At 41.3% G+C, this 14,952-nt stretch overlaps 1 protein-coding gene across 2 annotated transcripts in view; it reads left to right on the plus strand.

Moving 5' to 3' along the window:
- Window positions 1-5,659: 5,659 nt before the first annotated feature.
- Window positions 5,660-14,952, plus strand: part of LOC121679534 (high affinity choline transporter 1-like) — a 30,616-nt gene continuing 21,323 nt past the window's right edge. The window contains exon 1 of one of the 2 annotated variants that reach the window (XM_042058354.1): window positions 5,660-5,682. The gene's annotated coding sequence lies outside the window, so the exon portion shown is untranslated. Of the gene's footprint in view, window positions 5,683-6,607; window positions 6,749-14,952 lie in introns of those variants that run through there. The other variant, XM_042058334.1, reaches the window with a different exon arrangement.

Raw genomic sequence — 14,952 nt, forward strand, 5'->3', positions numbered from 1 at the left:
AAAGTTAAATGTAGATAGTTTAAAAGTTGTTGACAGACTGAAAGTTTAATGCGTGTTGATAGACAAATAGTTTAAAGTCTCTATATAGTTAGATAGTTGAATGGCTCTATGTTTACTAGCAGTTATGCTAACAAAGCTAATTATTCTGACCAAGTTACTTAGCTAACTTAGCTCATGTTTTCTAGCAGTTTTGAAAAAAAAAATGCTAACAATGTTAACATGCTAACTATGCTAACCATGTGACTTAGCTAATCATTTTTAGCAGTTTTACTAAAAATGCTAACATGTTAACTATGCTAACAATGCTAACATGCTAACTATGCTAACCATGTGACTCAGCTAACTTAGCTAATCATTTTTAGCAGTTATGCTAAAATGCTAACTATGCTAACAATGCTAACTATGCCAATGATGCTAACTAGCTAGTGAGGACTTTTATTTTGAAACAGTTTAAGGCAGAGGATACAGTTGATGGGAGTCATAGTTGACAAACAGTTACAACAGTTGAACAGTTGATAACAGTTGAACAGTTAAAAAGTTGGATAGTTTAAAGGGACTTTTATTTTGAAACAGTTTTGGGCACAGGAAGCAGTTGAACAGGATCTGTAGTCTTAATACAGCCATATTGTATGCTTAAAGCCTGAGACAGTTGCTCCAGGTGGCCTGAACACCTGGCATAGGATTCTAATTACAGTGCATGAAAATGCACTGTACTGTTCTTCCTAGGCTTCTTCTTCTTCTTCTTATTATTATTATTATTATTCTAACGCAATTATAGCAGCTTCAACCGTTTAACGTAGAAACTTCATTCAAACTATGTTACGTAGGTCTTACTTAGGACATCTGGGCAATTTTCATCTTTGTAACTTTTATACTTTTTAAACTATTTATTAAAAACTACTCAAAATTTCCCCATAGACTTAACATTAGGCTGATGACATCACAATGGACTAATTAACTTGATTTGCACCTGTATCAACTTCCAGCTGCTCATCTAGGCCCCATCAAAGAATCAGTTCAACTGATTGCACCTGTATCAACTGCTTTCTGCTGAACTAGGCCAACTCTCTCTGTGACTCTCCATTCTACAAGGATATAAGGCACATTTCATCCAACTTTCTATCCATTCATCCTCTTCAAACCATTCACTCATCCACCCATTAAACTATCCATCAACATCCATTAAACCATCTGCCTATCAACATCCATTACACTATCTACATTTTTTAAACTATATACTCTGTCTCAGGCTTTAAGCATACAATATGGCTCTATTAAGACTGCCGTTAAGCATTAAGACTGCCGTTAAGATGAGGTTTAATATAGTTGGAATGACTGAACTAGGTAGATAAGGTTTAATATAGTTGGAATGACTGAACAGTTAAATAGGTGGATAGTGTAAAAGGTTAAATTATTTGCTAGGTAGATGAGGTTTAATAGTTGGAATGACTGAACTAGGTAGATGAGGTTTAATATAGCCTGGCCACCTGGCCTAGGATTCTAATTGCTTAACGGCAGTCTTAATAGAGCCATATTGTATGCTTAAAGCCTGAGACAGAGTATATAGTTTAAAAAATGTAGATAGTGTAATGGATGTTGATAGACAGAAAGTTGAATGGATGTTGATAGGCAGATGGTTTAATGGATGTTGATGGATAGTTTAATGGGTGGATGAGTGAATGGTTTGAAGAGGATGAATGGATAGAAAGTTGGATGAAATGTGCCTTATATCCTTGTAGAATGGAGTCACAGAGAGAGTTGGCCTAGTTCAGCAGAAAGCAGTTGATACAGGTGCAATCAGTTGAACTGATTCTTTGATGGGGCCTAGATGAGCAGCTGGAAGTTGATACAGGTGCAAATCAAGTTAATTAGTCCATTGTGATGTCATCAGCCTAATGTTAAGTCTATGGGGAAGTTTTGAGTAGTTTTTAATAAATAGTTTAAAAAGTATAAAAGTTACAAAGATGAAAAATACATTGCCCAGATGTCCTAAGTAAGACCTACGTAACAAGGATACAAGGATACAAGGATACAAGGAAGTTTATTGTCACATGCATATAGTTACTGGAAGTAAGAAATGCAGTGAAATTATGTCTGGTGTCAGCCTATTTGTGCATTAATGGGGGGGGGGGGGGGGGGGGGTAAAAAGTGCAGTAGAAGAGGGGTTTAGTAGATTAAGTGGCAAGGGCTGCATAAAAAAGGTGGGGGAGGATTGGGATTGGGTGGGGGGCACCAACAAGGAGCACCCAAGAGCAACAGGGGCAAGGAAGAAACCTTGGGCAGATCCACGGCTCAAGGGGCTAACCCAACTGCCAGGGGTCTTGGTGTGTGTGTTGGGGGGATGACAGGGGAGATGGGATAGTGTGCTGTGTATGTGGGGAGAGGGCAGTGTGCAATATGTGTGTTGGAGAAGCTTCCTGATGAAATAATGTGCTGTGTATGTGGGGGGGGGGGGGGGAGTACTGTATGTAATGTATGTGAGTGATGACAGTGAAGATGTGTGTGTGGGCGGGAGGGGAGTGGGGCAGTGACTGTGTGTGTGTGTGTGTGTGTAGTGTGTAGGTGGGTAGGTGGGGGCAGTGTGCTGTAAGTATGTAGAGGATGTGTGTTGGAGAAGATCCTGAAGACAATGTGCTGTGTATGTGGGGGGGGGGGGGGGGGCAGTGTGCAGCAAGTATGTAGAGGAGGCTTACTGTAGCAAGCAGTGTGCTGTATGTATGTGAAGTGATGACAGTGATGATGTAAGTGTGTGTGTTGGGGGGGGGGGGGGGGGGGGGGGGTCAGGGACTTACTATTGCAAGCAGAGTACTGTATGTAATGTATGTGAGTGATGACAGTGAAGATGTGTGTGTGGGCGGGAGGGGAGTGGGGCAGTGACTGTGTGTGTGTGTGTGTGTAGTGTGTAGGTGGGTAGGTGGGGGCAGTGTGCTGTAAGTATGTAGAGGATGTGTGTTGGAGAAGATCCTGAAGACAATGTGCTGTGTATGTGGGGGGGGGGGGGGCAGTGTGCAGCAAGTATGTAGAGGAGGCTTACTGTAGCAAGCAGTGTGCTGTATGTATGTGAAGTGATGACAGTGATGATGTAAGTGTGTGTGTTGGGGGGGGGGGGGGGGTCAGGGACTTACTATTGCAAGCAGAGTACTGTATGTAATGTATGTGAGTGATGACAGTGAAGATGTGTGTGTGGGCGGGAGTGGAGCAGTGACTGTGTGAGTGTGTGTGTAGTGTGTGTGTGTGGGTAGGTGGGGGCAGTGTGCTGTAAGTATGTAGAGGATGTGTGTTGGAGAAGATCCTGAAGACAATGTGCTGTGTATGTTCTAACATAGTTTGAATGAAGTTTCTACGTTAAATGGTTGAAGCTGCATTAATTGCGTTAGAAGAAGAAGAAGAAGCCTAGGAAGAACAGTACAGTGCATTTTCATGCACTGTAACTAGAGAATGTAATTCCAGGGAATTACGAGTGCATGAAAATGAAGCTAGGACAGACATAGCATAGCTTAATAACTAACTATGTTACTTAGCTAACTTAGCTAATCATTTTTAGCAGTTTTGCTAAAAATGCTAAAAATGTTAGCAATGCTAACATGCTAACCATGCTAACTAGCTACAGTGGGTAGGAGTCATAGTTGATGACAAGTAACAGTTACAATGGCTGAACAGTTCAGTAGTTTAAAGGGTTAAATTGTTTAACAGTGAAATATTGTAGTGAGGTAGCCTAGAAATCTAGACGCGCCCCTAGCGGAAGCAAATTACATTTGCTGCCAGGGCTAGTCTAGCAACTCTCCATTGGCTTGTGAGCTCCAGAAATCGAAACTTAATCAGGCCAATGAAATCGTGTATGGAGTCGTTAGGTGGGCTTAACATAATGATTGATGGCAGAGTTGCAACGGTTTGGCTTGAATTCCCTGCTACTTGAAAACAAATAAGATGGATGTTGCTGCTAGCAAACAGTGTGACACGAGTTAAGCTTTTATTAAGTTGGCAAACGTTTGAACTAGCCAACTAGCTCTGCTGGTGGGAAACGCATGGGACTCATAGCGCTGCCGCTGTCCTATTGCATGCAGAGGGAATTTGAAAGACAACTGATTATCTCGCCCCTCGGACTGAGCACTGCGAACGGTGAGTTTCCAGACCCTACATTTTAATGTGGGTCTGGCTCGTCAGGCTAGTAGTGAGGACTTTTATTTTGAAACAGTTTTTGGCAGAGGAAACAGGAGGTGTAGTCTTAATAGGCCTTTATCACGGCAGCTGAAGCAGGGCTGTTCACTTTCCTGTTGGCAGGCAAACCACAGGTGTTCCTAAAAACATTAACGAGGCCTCTGGTTGAAGTAACTGTGGCCAAATCTGACACTTAATTAGAAACATCTGTGCTCACACTGGAACAGGGCTGTTCACTTCCTACTTCGGCTGCCGTGATAAAGGCCTATAGAGCCAGTTTGTATGCTTAAAGCCTGAGAAACTGACAGTTGATCCAGGTGGCCTGGCCATCTGGCACAAGATTCTAATTGCTGTGATGTCATAAAGGGCAATGTTTAGCACCCATGTCCTAAGTAAGACCTACGCAACGCAGTTTGAATGAAGTTTCTACGTTAAACGGTTGAAGCTGCATTAAACGCGTTAGAAGGAAGAATAAGAAGAAGCCTAGGAAGAACAGTACAGTGCATTTTCATGCACTGTAATAAGAAGCCTAGGAAGAACAGTACAGTGCATTTTCATGCACTGTAATAAGAAGAAATCGGATAACAATAGAGTGCATTTTCATGCACTCTAATAATAATAATAAGAAGCCAGGAGATTTCAAGATAGTGGATTCCATCCACTATAATAAGAAAGAGCCAGGAGATTTCAAGATAGTGGATTCCATCCACTATAATTACTTGGAAAACCAAATGTAAAAAGCATTACATTTTGTAATCAAACTCTTCAAATTCTAATCTAATAACCTTTAGTTATGCTCTTATTGCATATTGAAACCACTATTATACACTTAAACATAATACATTTGTTTGTGCAATGTCCCTGGACCGTCCTTTGTATTGCTTGTCCAGTTCCAGTATCAACTGATGGTGTCTACATCAGGAAACGTCCTCTGTCTCCATTCTTTTGTGATATTCTTCCAGGACGATGAAAGTAGCCAGTAAGCCACCCTGGACAGGGGACAGCAGTGCCCTAAGAAAATGAAAAGGAAGTGGAACAGTGGGACACCAAGCCTATGACCTGCTCTGACCTTTCATGGTGTCATGTGTCCATTTTTGGCCTGATTTTAATCCCGCTTCAGGATAGTTATCTAATAGTATCTCAATTATTTAACACTCAGTTTAAGGTTCTTTGACCGGAGACTGTCAGTGGTTGTGAGGACCATGTGTTGTATTCATTAACAATCATCTGATAAACACAGTGAAATGCAGACGGGAGAAGTGGGTCATGGCTGACCGAGCTCAACAGCAGATGCTATAAATCGTAAAGCCCCCCTGACCCCTATTTTCTAGTGACAACTGTCATACAACCCAGAACCTTGTTTCGCTAACCTGATAACTGAAACCTTATCCATCTATTTCTGTATTCTTTTGAAGTATGTTGAATATGTTTTGTGCATTTTACAGGCGTATAAATGGGCTTCAGTCTCTTCAGCACAAACCACTGGCTGTCTGGCAAACTGTCTTAGAGCTGCATCTTACTTTGGTAACTACCATTATTTATTAATTAACTAAGCTCTGATATTGATATAGTCTTTTTAATTTTAGGTTGACAATTAACATTTTGGAGTAGGCTAATTATACCCCAATTTTATAGCATGAAGATTTCATTATTGCTAACACAAGGCTTGTTAAAGTAGTTTTTTTCTGTCCTGAGTTTAATGCCAATGTTTGTGATCCAGGTTGGTTATTGTATGCTACTGTGGTAAAGGATATATTTTGTGTAGCCTATGTTGTTCCACTACCTACTATAATGTAGGCCTATAATGTTTGCCTATAGCCCACGGTAGTATACAGTTTTTAATTGGTGGCAGCATGTAGCCAAGGCTACGTGAGTAGCTTACATAGTTGCATAGCACCCTTCATACCGACTGTTCCACCATGTCCTAAATTTGTACTGTTCAAATTGAAATGAGACTCAAATGACTGATGATTGAATGGACAATAGTTTCTTTCGGGAAGGGGTAATGCAGTGATCAACTATGAAGAAAATTATTAAATGAGCACAAATCCGATACGTCCAATGGACATGGCAATATTATTATAGGCAGAAGTCTACCTAAGTGTCTGGCATCCTGATACACAGAATGGGTAAACATGCATGTAATACCTGATAATAATAAAAAGAGATCTAGTCTAGGCTACTAAAAACCGTAAACAGGCACCGACCCCCTCCCTAGTCGTCAACTACGAGGTCAGATTGCGATGCAATTGCACTAATTCGCCTGAGGGTGACGCTAGCTTTCTAATTATTCTTCACAAGAACACACAATAAAACACATCAGGTCAAATGGGTTCATTAAATAGAATCCTGCAAACAATCAGAGCCCTAGAAAGAGATCTACACCAGTAATCTTAGAAGGTATTGTTGCGAAATTGATAACTAAAATACGTCATAGAGCAGCAACCATAGTCCGCTTTGTCCAAGTTTTGGGCACAGCCTACAGACAGACCTATGGTCCTGAGGGGGAGTGTCCCGCCACCGGAGATCACACCATCCGGTTCACGGGAAGACGCCCGACCGCGCCTAAGAGGGCCGTCTATTCCCTCAGGTATGCTAGGCCAAGGGAAGTCATGCAACCATGTCTGTGACTTCATTACAAACAAATATGATTTTACCATTAGATAGCCAAGTCTGGTCTTCACAGTTGTTGTGTAACCTAGAGATCTGGGCTAGCCTACATGCAAGTATGACACACTACTAAGTCTACTGTCGAATGAGGACTGGTGGTTAAAGCTTTAGGCTACATACTGTAATTTTCCACTGCTGTCTGGCGTTGTGTTGATGAACTTGTTCAAACATAGAAGGTAATTTCTATCTGTTTAAAAGTTGATTGGTCAGACTGTAGGCTATAGATGTTTTCAATTGTGTGTTTTGTCAAGCAGTCAGTCACTGTATTTGTTTATGTAACCTCATACATGGGCGACACAATTTAGGATTTTTAGGCCTTTAAGCTTTTTCTGAATGTCAAAGGAACGAGGCGGCCTATGCTGCATATTTCCGTAGCCCACTCTCCTTAACCTCATGGGTACTTACAAGGATTCTCATTCAGCTGTGTTGAGCAAAAACATTCAGTACTTCCAGCATTTGAAATTAAAATTAAGAAGATTAAGTCTACAGCAAATATCCCAAGGTTCTTTGTCGTCTATTTAGGTTATACATCACTTCCGCAGGGGTTGTCCTGCTAATTATTTTAGTGAGCAGGCCAAAGAAAAGCAGTCCTCACCATAAATTTCAATGGACCTTAACACGAAGGTTAAGGTGACTCTTTGAGAAGCAGAACTATGGGAGATGAGGGTAAGAGATTGATGAGGAGTGGAATGCATGTGGCATTAAAAGGGAACAGCTGTTGGCAGGCTGATAGAGAGTTTATCTTTGTGCAGCCTCAACCATTGGATCTGTCACAGAAACCTATCATAAACTCTCGAGAGCGCCGAGCAGTAGTGCATGGTGGTGTGGTGGTATGCTACGTTATCAGGCTCAGTAACACCTTCTTCACCCTCACACACAACCTTCAGTGCCTTACATATATACACCACCACCCCCCACCCCCAGCCCTCTCTCTTACACACACACACACACACACACACACACAAGCAAATACAACAACCAGGCCCTATGTCCATCCTCTTTGTAATTCAGACAAATAGACAAATAGTCCACACTCTGACAACACCAACTGTCACCCATCCTCCAATTGGCTGACCTCTCCAAACTATCCCTAGAGTAGGGAATCTAAGGCCACTGAATATTCACGCTGATGCCAAAATTATGACATTGATACAATACCATGCCTAAGTAAACACATAGAGCTTGAAAGTGTGTGTGTGTGTGTCTGTATATATTTAAATATATATATACAGCTCTGTGACACAGCTCTGTGTTAGAGGCTTGCATATGTTTCCCACAATAAAGCACTGTAGATTTCCTGCCTTGTAGTCACTTGTTTTGTGTGGTGAGCAATGCTTGACTCATTTGAAACAACCTAACTTGAGTTCTGTCAGGGTTCCGTTCATGATCACAGACCTTGCAGAGACCATCTTTTCAGTAGCTCAGAATCCTTTTCTGTGCTGATGTGGCCACCAGCACCTTTATACGGCTTTGCATAATGATCTGAGAGCTGCTATGATGTGAGTGACAATTTCTCTCTGCCCTTCTGATGAGGTGTTGTGCTCAATGGAGCTAGAACAGTCAGTTCTCGCAAGTGAACAGCACATACCAGCATCGGTGCCCAGTGTATTTAAAAGGACTGCCAGGGAGGAGTGCTGACCAATATAGATCAGACTGGCAAGGCAGCTGGCCTGTAGCCTTAAACCACAGTGTACCACTGGCCAGCTCAACTGATACCAACCTGATTTAATAATCAAAGATTTTATTTGATTAAGTGTTCTAGACGTTTTCGGTGATTTCCCCCAGAGTGGAAAGTAACGGATAGGGGTAGTGAAAGAGCTATTGTCAGACACATAATCACATGATTATGCGATTTACAACTTCAACTCAGAAATTTCCATGAGACTCAATGTAATCGTAGTAATCAGGCAATTTGGTCTTTGTGTCAGTAATTTTCCTTGTTGACGACTTGGTGATGTTGATTGAGTGTGGTCTAAGTATGTATTTGTCAAGGATGTTTGTGAAAGTGAACAGTGCATCTGTATGTTGTAACAAGTAGCCTACATTCTCTGACGTACATCTGACAGTTCTCCTTAATCACAGTCACGATAATGGTAACTAGTACATGACAAAAGCCATATATAGCATTTCACCAGTGTCCATTTTTTGTGTAGTCTGACCTTAGGAACTTGCGTTAAATAACTTGGGCCAAATATTCTTGGAAGGAGAGAGTGTGTGCATTTGTGTGTGTGAGAGAGCGAGAGAATGAGAGAGAAAGAGAGAGAGGGAATGAGAGTGAGGGATTAAGAGAGAAACAAAGAAAGAAAGAGTTGTTTACACAATCCCTCCATAGCAGTGCCTTTTTATCTGTAGTTGGACTCCTATCAGGTGCCACCTGCCAGTCTCAGCTTGCTGTTCTGGTATTTAGGCAGAAGAGTACAAAGCTGTGCCATGTTCTGTCGTGTCTTTGAAAGGGGGTTGTGTGTGTGTGTGTGGGCTCTGGGCAGCATAGCCTTCTCTTTCAGTCTAAATCCTTTGGAATATTACAGTCTACACCAGGCTGTGGAACTTTCAAAACCTGTAAGAAGTCAAAATGGAGATCTGGTTGTATTTCAATTTGAAATTGTCTGAATTGTTTTCTTTCCTCTGATCTACAGTTCTCAGTGGGGAGTTAAATGTATGGAGCATGTCCCCACATTGTTGGTCCTTGTTTGACTACACTTTCAAGTTTGCGGGCCTTCAGTGGAGTAGCTTATGTATTCCTGTGGCCCTAAATCTGTCAGTTTTGTCCGACTGAAGTGCCTGTCATGCCATGCTCTGTAATTAAGTGGCAAGTGTCCACCCTGTACTCACACACACACACACACACACACACTCCGGATTTTCTCACTCTGGGTTCTGCAATAGGGTTGATTTGAAATGGTTCTGTGTTTTGAGAAGCGGATACGTGTGGTCAGTGTTGATCCAATGCTCTGTCATTTCCTATGCCATTGTTGCACCACACAATGGACATGGCAGAATCACACTTACAAAAACATGTAGCCTACCCCCTTGCACACGTGCCTTGTTGCGTCTTGTTCATATGCTTGTGGCAAAACTGAAATGTGTGATGCGAGTTGTGGAGAAAGCAGAACAAAGTAGCGAGAGATAGCAATGGGGACAATGGGTCCATGCTGCTTAGAAGAATTTGGCTGTTTAAGAACTGATTGTTCCTGTAGTCTAGCGGGTGGAAATAATTACGTGAAGACCCAAGGGCTTCTCTGTTTGGAGCATATTTCCAGGAATGATCAGTGACTTGAAAATGCATGAGACTATCCATCTGTGTCTGTAATGCTGCCCCTTGTATAGTCTGGCAGCTTATAGTCCTCTAAGCTCTTCAGAATCTTATCTTACCAGCATCCACCATAGAACTACCAGTACCAGTAGGCCTTGCTTTGTTGCCATAATAGAATAGAGTTCAGTGTGAGAGAGGTCACCAGTCTAATATAATGCTATAGGGAGGACATTTTGGGCCTTATTGAAATGTTTAAATGCAACCTTTCTAGTAGTGTCATTATGCCATTTTCTGATATTGTGTATGTGTTCACTTAAAGGCGAGCGATAATTCTAGTGAAAGGTTTTGAAATTTGAGCTCAAAACCCAATCAAAGCACACCCCTCCCTTGCATGATCCTGAGATAATGTGTTGATCGAAATAGCTTTGCAAACAGACTCAGGACTGTGTGTGAGCACTCAACAGACAGTAAGAGGAATGTGAGGAGCTATATGTTGAATTTGACAAAAAGTGTATTGAATTGCACTAGGTGGCTGCATCTTTGTGTGTGTGTGTGTGTGTGTGTCTATGTGTATGTGTGTGTGTGTGTGTATGTGTGTGTGTGCGCGCATGCGTGTATGTATGTATGCATGTGTGTGTGTGTCCTGCTTAGGAATTCCTAGAGTTTCTATGGTGGCAATATTTTTTCAGTTGCCATGGTGCTAGCACATAGGCTATGCTAGCATGCCTCTGGGTAGCCTTTCAGGCAGATAGTTAACATCTACCCAGCAAATTCCATCACTGAAACAAGCACACTTAGTGCACACATAGTGCACATATGCCATTTGCACAAACATTTAATATGCAGTAGTGTATACACCTATGAACTAATCCTGAGCTGTACACTAAATCAGCATAATATAATCTCATGGGATTCTGATTTTCAGTGTGTGAAACTGATACCTCGTAGATGGTTAGAAAAGAACACACACAAATACACACATTCAAACACACCCACACACACACACATGCAAACACACCCACACAAACACACATGCGAACACACACACCCACACACTACACACGCAAACACACCCACACAAACATACATACATGCAAACACACCCACACACATACACAAATGCAGACATACACACCCTTGAACACTTGAAGCACACTGTCATGCATGAATGAAAAGAACAGAGCATACAGAAGTGGTCATAACATGTAGACATTGGACACACACCCATACATATGTACACATACTCACACACACCACAACCCCTAACACACATGTAGACATCGGGGACACACACATACATACATACATACATACACTCACACACACCAAAACCCTTATACACATGCATGCCTAAAGAACTGTAGTCATTTCCCATTTTAGTCTTTACTCTCTCAGGGGCTCACCGTAACCCTGCTTGTTTTTTAGATATATGGGGCACTTTAATGACTAAATGAGAGAGCTATTTTACTCATGACAGAACAGATCCTCAGTCCTTTCACACTTACATACACCATTGTGCATGCACACTGCACACACACGCACACACACCATACATCAGTATTTTTAGGCATCTCTGGCTGTTTACTGATGACAAATGTGTATATAGTCTGTCAGTTAAGGATTTCATCTGGATGATGTGAATGGCCCAAATTTTTCTCAGTTTACTTTTTTGGACCCTTTGACCATGGCCCTCTTTGCTCGTATGAAACTTTCAAATGTCAAGGTCATACATCAGCCGTGTGTGTGTGGGTGAGAGAGAGATAGATGGAAAGAGAGAGAGAGAGAGAGAGAGGGTAGATAGTTTAAAAGTTGAATGTAGATAGTTTAATGGATGTTGATAGGCAGATTGTTTAATGGATGTTGATAGATAGTTTAATGGGTGGATGAGTGAATGGTTTGAAGAAGATGGATGGATAGACAGTTGGATGGAATGTGCCTTATATCCTTGTAGAATGGAGAGACACAGAGAGAGTTGGCCTATTTGAGCAGAAAGCAGTTGATACTGGTGCAATCAGTTTAATTGGCTCTTTGAGGGGGCTTAGTTGAGCAGCTGGCAGTTGATACAGGTGCAAATCAGTTTAATTAGCCCATTGTGATGTCATAGTCCAATGCAAAGCCTATGGGGGAAAATAAGCTCAAAAATTTGTGTTAATATCTCAAAAAGTATAAAGTATCATGTTGGCTTTTTAAGAGGTTTAGGTCCAGACGTATCACCAATGTTTGTTGCAAAGTCATTGAGATAATGTAAGTAGAGAAATCACAAATCTGACAATCTGACTGCTATAGAGATGTCACCACAGAAGTTAATCTGAAACAGAAATCTGAAAACAACCATTATTATTACCACTCTGAATGCTATAGGCGTTATACTGAAAAGGCCACAAGCACATTTTAAAGACACCATTTGACTCACCAAAATGAGTCACAAGTTGCACATTCTAATTTTGAGATACAGACCAATAGAGTGTCCCAGTGGCGCCACTTCCATTTGCCTCCATGGGACCTATCTTTCAAAAAATTTTGAACGCCAGTCTATGGCGAAAAATAAATTATTTTCTGGTCCCGGTTGACTTGTGCCTTGAATTACCCATATGATGTTTGCCAATTTTAAAGACAAATTTTCATGTAAAGACATTTGCAGTTTGTTTCGTAACTACTGAATTACAACATTGTGAAAGATCGTAATTCCCACGACTACAAACCCATCAGTCGCAAGAGCCAGCACGCACAGACTTGTCCAGGAAATGGAAGTGTCATATTCCTAGTGTCAAGCCACTCCTAAATCAGAAACCAGGTTAGCGTGTCTTACCTGGGTTAAGAAGAGAGAATTGGACCGTTGCTCAGTGGTCCAAACTCCTCTTTTCACATAAAAACAAAATTTGCATTTAATTTGGATATCAGGGTCCAATCAAGGTCCCAAGAGTCTGAAGGAAGAGTGGAGAGGCACAGAATCCAAGTTGCTTGAAGTCCAGTTTGATGTTATAAGGCTGCCCAAAATAAATAACTTGGTTTCCATATCAAAGAATCAAAAGATGATCATAGCATGCACAGATCAACTGTGCTTTTGAATAGATATTTCTACCTATCATGCTTCAGGTGACATGAGCAATCATTAGACACAAAGTATTTTTCCTTGACATAACATATCAATATCATACTTTTGCAGATATGGGTAGCCATTGTCTTGAAAGTGATATAGCATAGCCCTATAGATGGCCCTTACAATGACCAAAGAGCTTAAAGGTACTCTAAGCGATGCTGGGTAACGTCGATTCAGTTGACTTTCAAACAAAACAGAGAGCTAGCTCGCAACTTCCTCCTCCTCCCTCCCGTGCAATTGAAACTCTCCTAAACGTGCATCTCGTCTGTGATTTGCTGGAACAGTTTGTTATGTTTTTATAGGCTAGGTTTGCCCAGGTTGTTTTTGTTGCCGTTTTTGGAGCCTGTTGTCCACAGAGATCACATTTTTTTTACAGGACACAGACAGCTAGCGGTTGGTTAGGTGATGTTTGCAGTAAGTGACATAAAACATTTTAGCCTAAAAAGAAAATTAGTCTAGCATGCTGATGGTTGTACTTTGTGAATGTGCACAATTGGTTCAGAAAATGTTTAAAGTGGTATTCTCAACATTTAATCTAGGTCAATTGTATGATATTGTATATTGGGACTGCATTTCAGGGGTATCTGGTGGACCTTAAGCAGCAGAAAATTTGTGTAGCATGCTGATGGTTGTACTTTGTAAATGTGTACAATTGGTTCATAAACTGTTTAAAGTGGTATTCACAACATTTAATCTAGGTCATTTGTATGATATTGTATACTGGGGCCGCATTTGAGGGGTGTTTGGCAGGCCCTTTGCAGCAAGTAATTTGTCTGGCATCGTGATTTTCGTACTTTTTCATTTCAAGGTGGTTTCATGTGGTACCTCCTTCGTTTGATCTAGGCCATATCTGAGGGGCCCTTTTTGTCTGCTGGGCCCTTTCACAGTGGATAATTCAGGGCCCATTCAGTACTCTGTGTGATCTGCCTGTTCATATCAGATTGGTTTAAGATGGTACTTCTGCTACTACCACTGGAATATTTGATCAAACATCGGGGCAGCCGTAGTAGGTTAGGACTTCGGACCTGTAACCGGAGGGTTGCCGGTTCGAACCCCGACCAGTAGGCACGGCTGAAGTGCCCTTGAGCAAGGCACCTAACTAGGGCTGGGATAAACGATTATTTTTTAAACGATTAATCTAGCGATTACTTTTTCGATGCATCGATTAATCTAACGAACATTTTTTCAGTCCGATTCGATTTCGATTCGATTCTCTCCCCTTTAATTGACTAATAGCAACTTATACATGTTGATTTACATATCTGAATGAAAAAAACATGAATTCCTTAACATTGGAATATATGGTTATTGCTCTTAAGATTCCAAAATAAAAGACTATACAAGTGCAAAGTAATGCTTTCTTAGTCAGAGGTAGCATTCAGTTCAGTTCAGTAGTGTATACACGAGTTTCCCGTTTACCAACAAAACTAGATGCACGCGCAGCCGTGAGGCAGAAGACGCTTGGTGGCCGTCCACAACGTTATAAACTTAACCTAAATAGTCGGCTGCTGTAAGCTACAATCGGATTTTTTTTGTATACCCCTGTTGTCTCAATGATATTAACATCTCATTTCAGACTATATTTCAAAGTTTGATGTTCATTTGGATTATTATAACATCGTATTTTGTCATTTTTGGTGAACTGTTAGCGAGTTCGCCCATTGACTTCCACTGTGTGAAGTTAGCATGCTTTCCCCCTCGTGGGGGGCGGTAACCTTTCCGAACGTCTTAACCGACTGTATGTATGCAATTCATAACGTAGTTAGTTCAA

The sequence above is a fragment of the Alosa sapidissima genome, chromosome 1, assembly GCF_018492685.1.
Source record: "Alosa sapidissima isolate fAloSap1 chromosome 1, fAloSap1.pri, whole genome shotgun sequence".
Lineage (NCBI taxonomy): Eukaryota > Metazoa > Chordata > Actinopteri > Clupeiformes > Clupeidae > Alosa > Alosa sapidissima.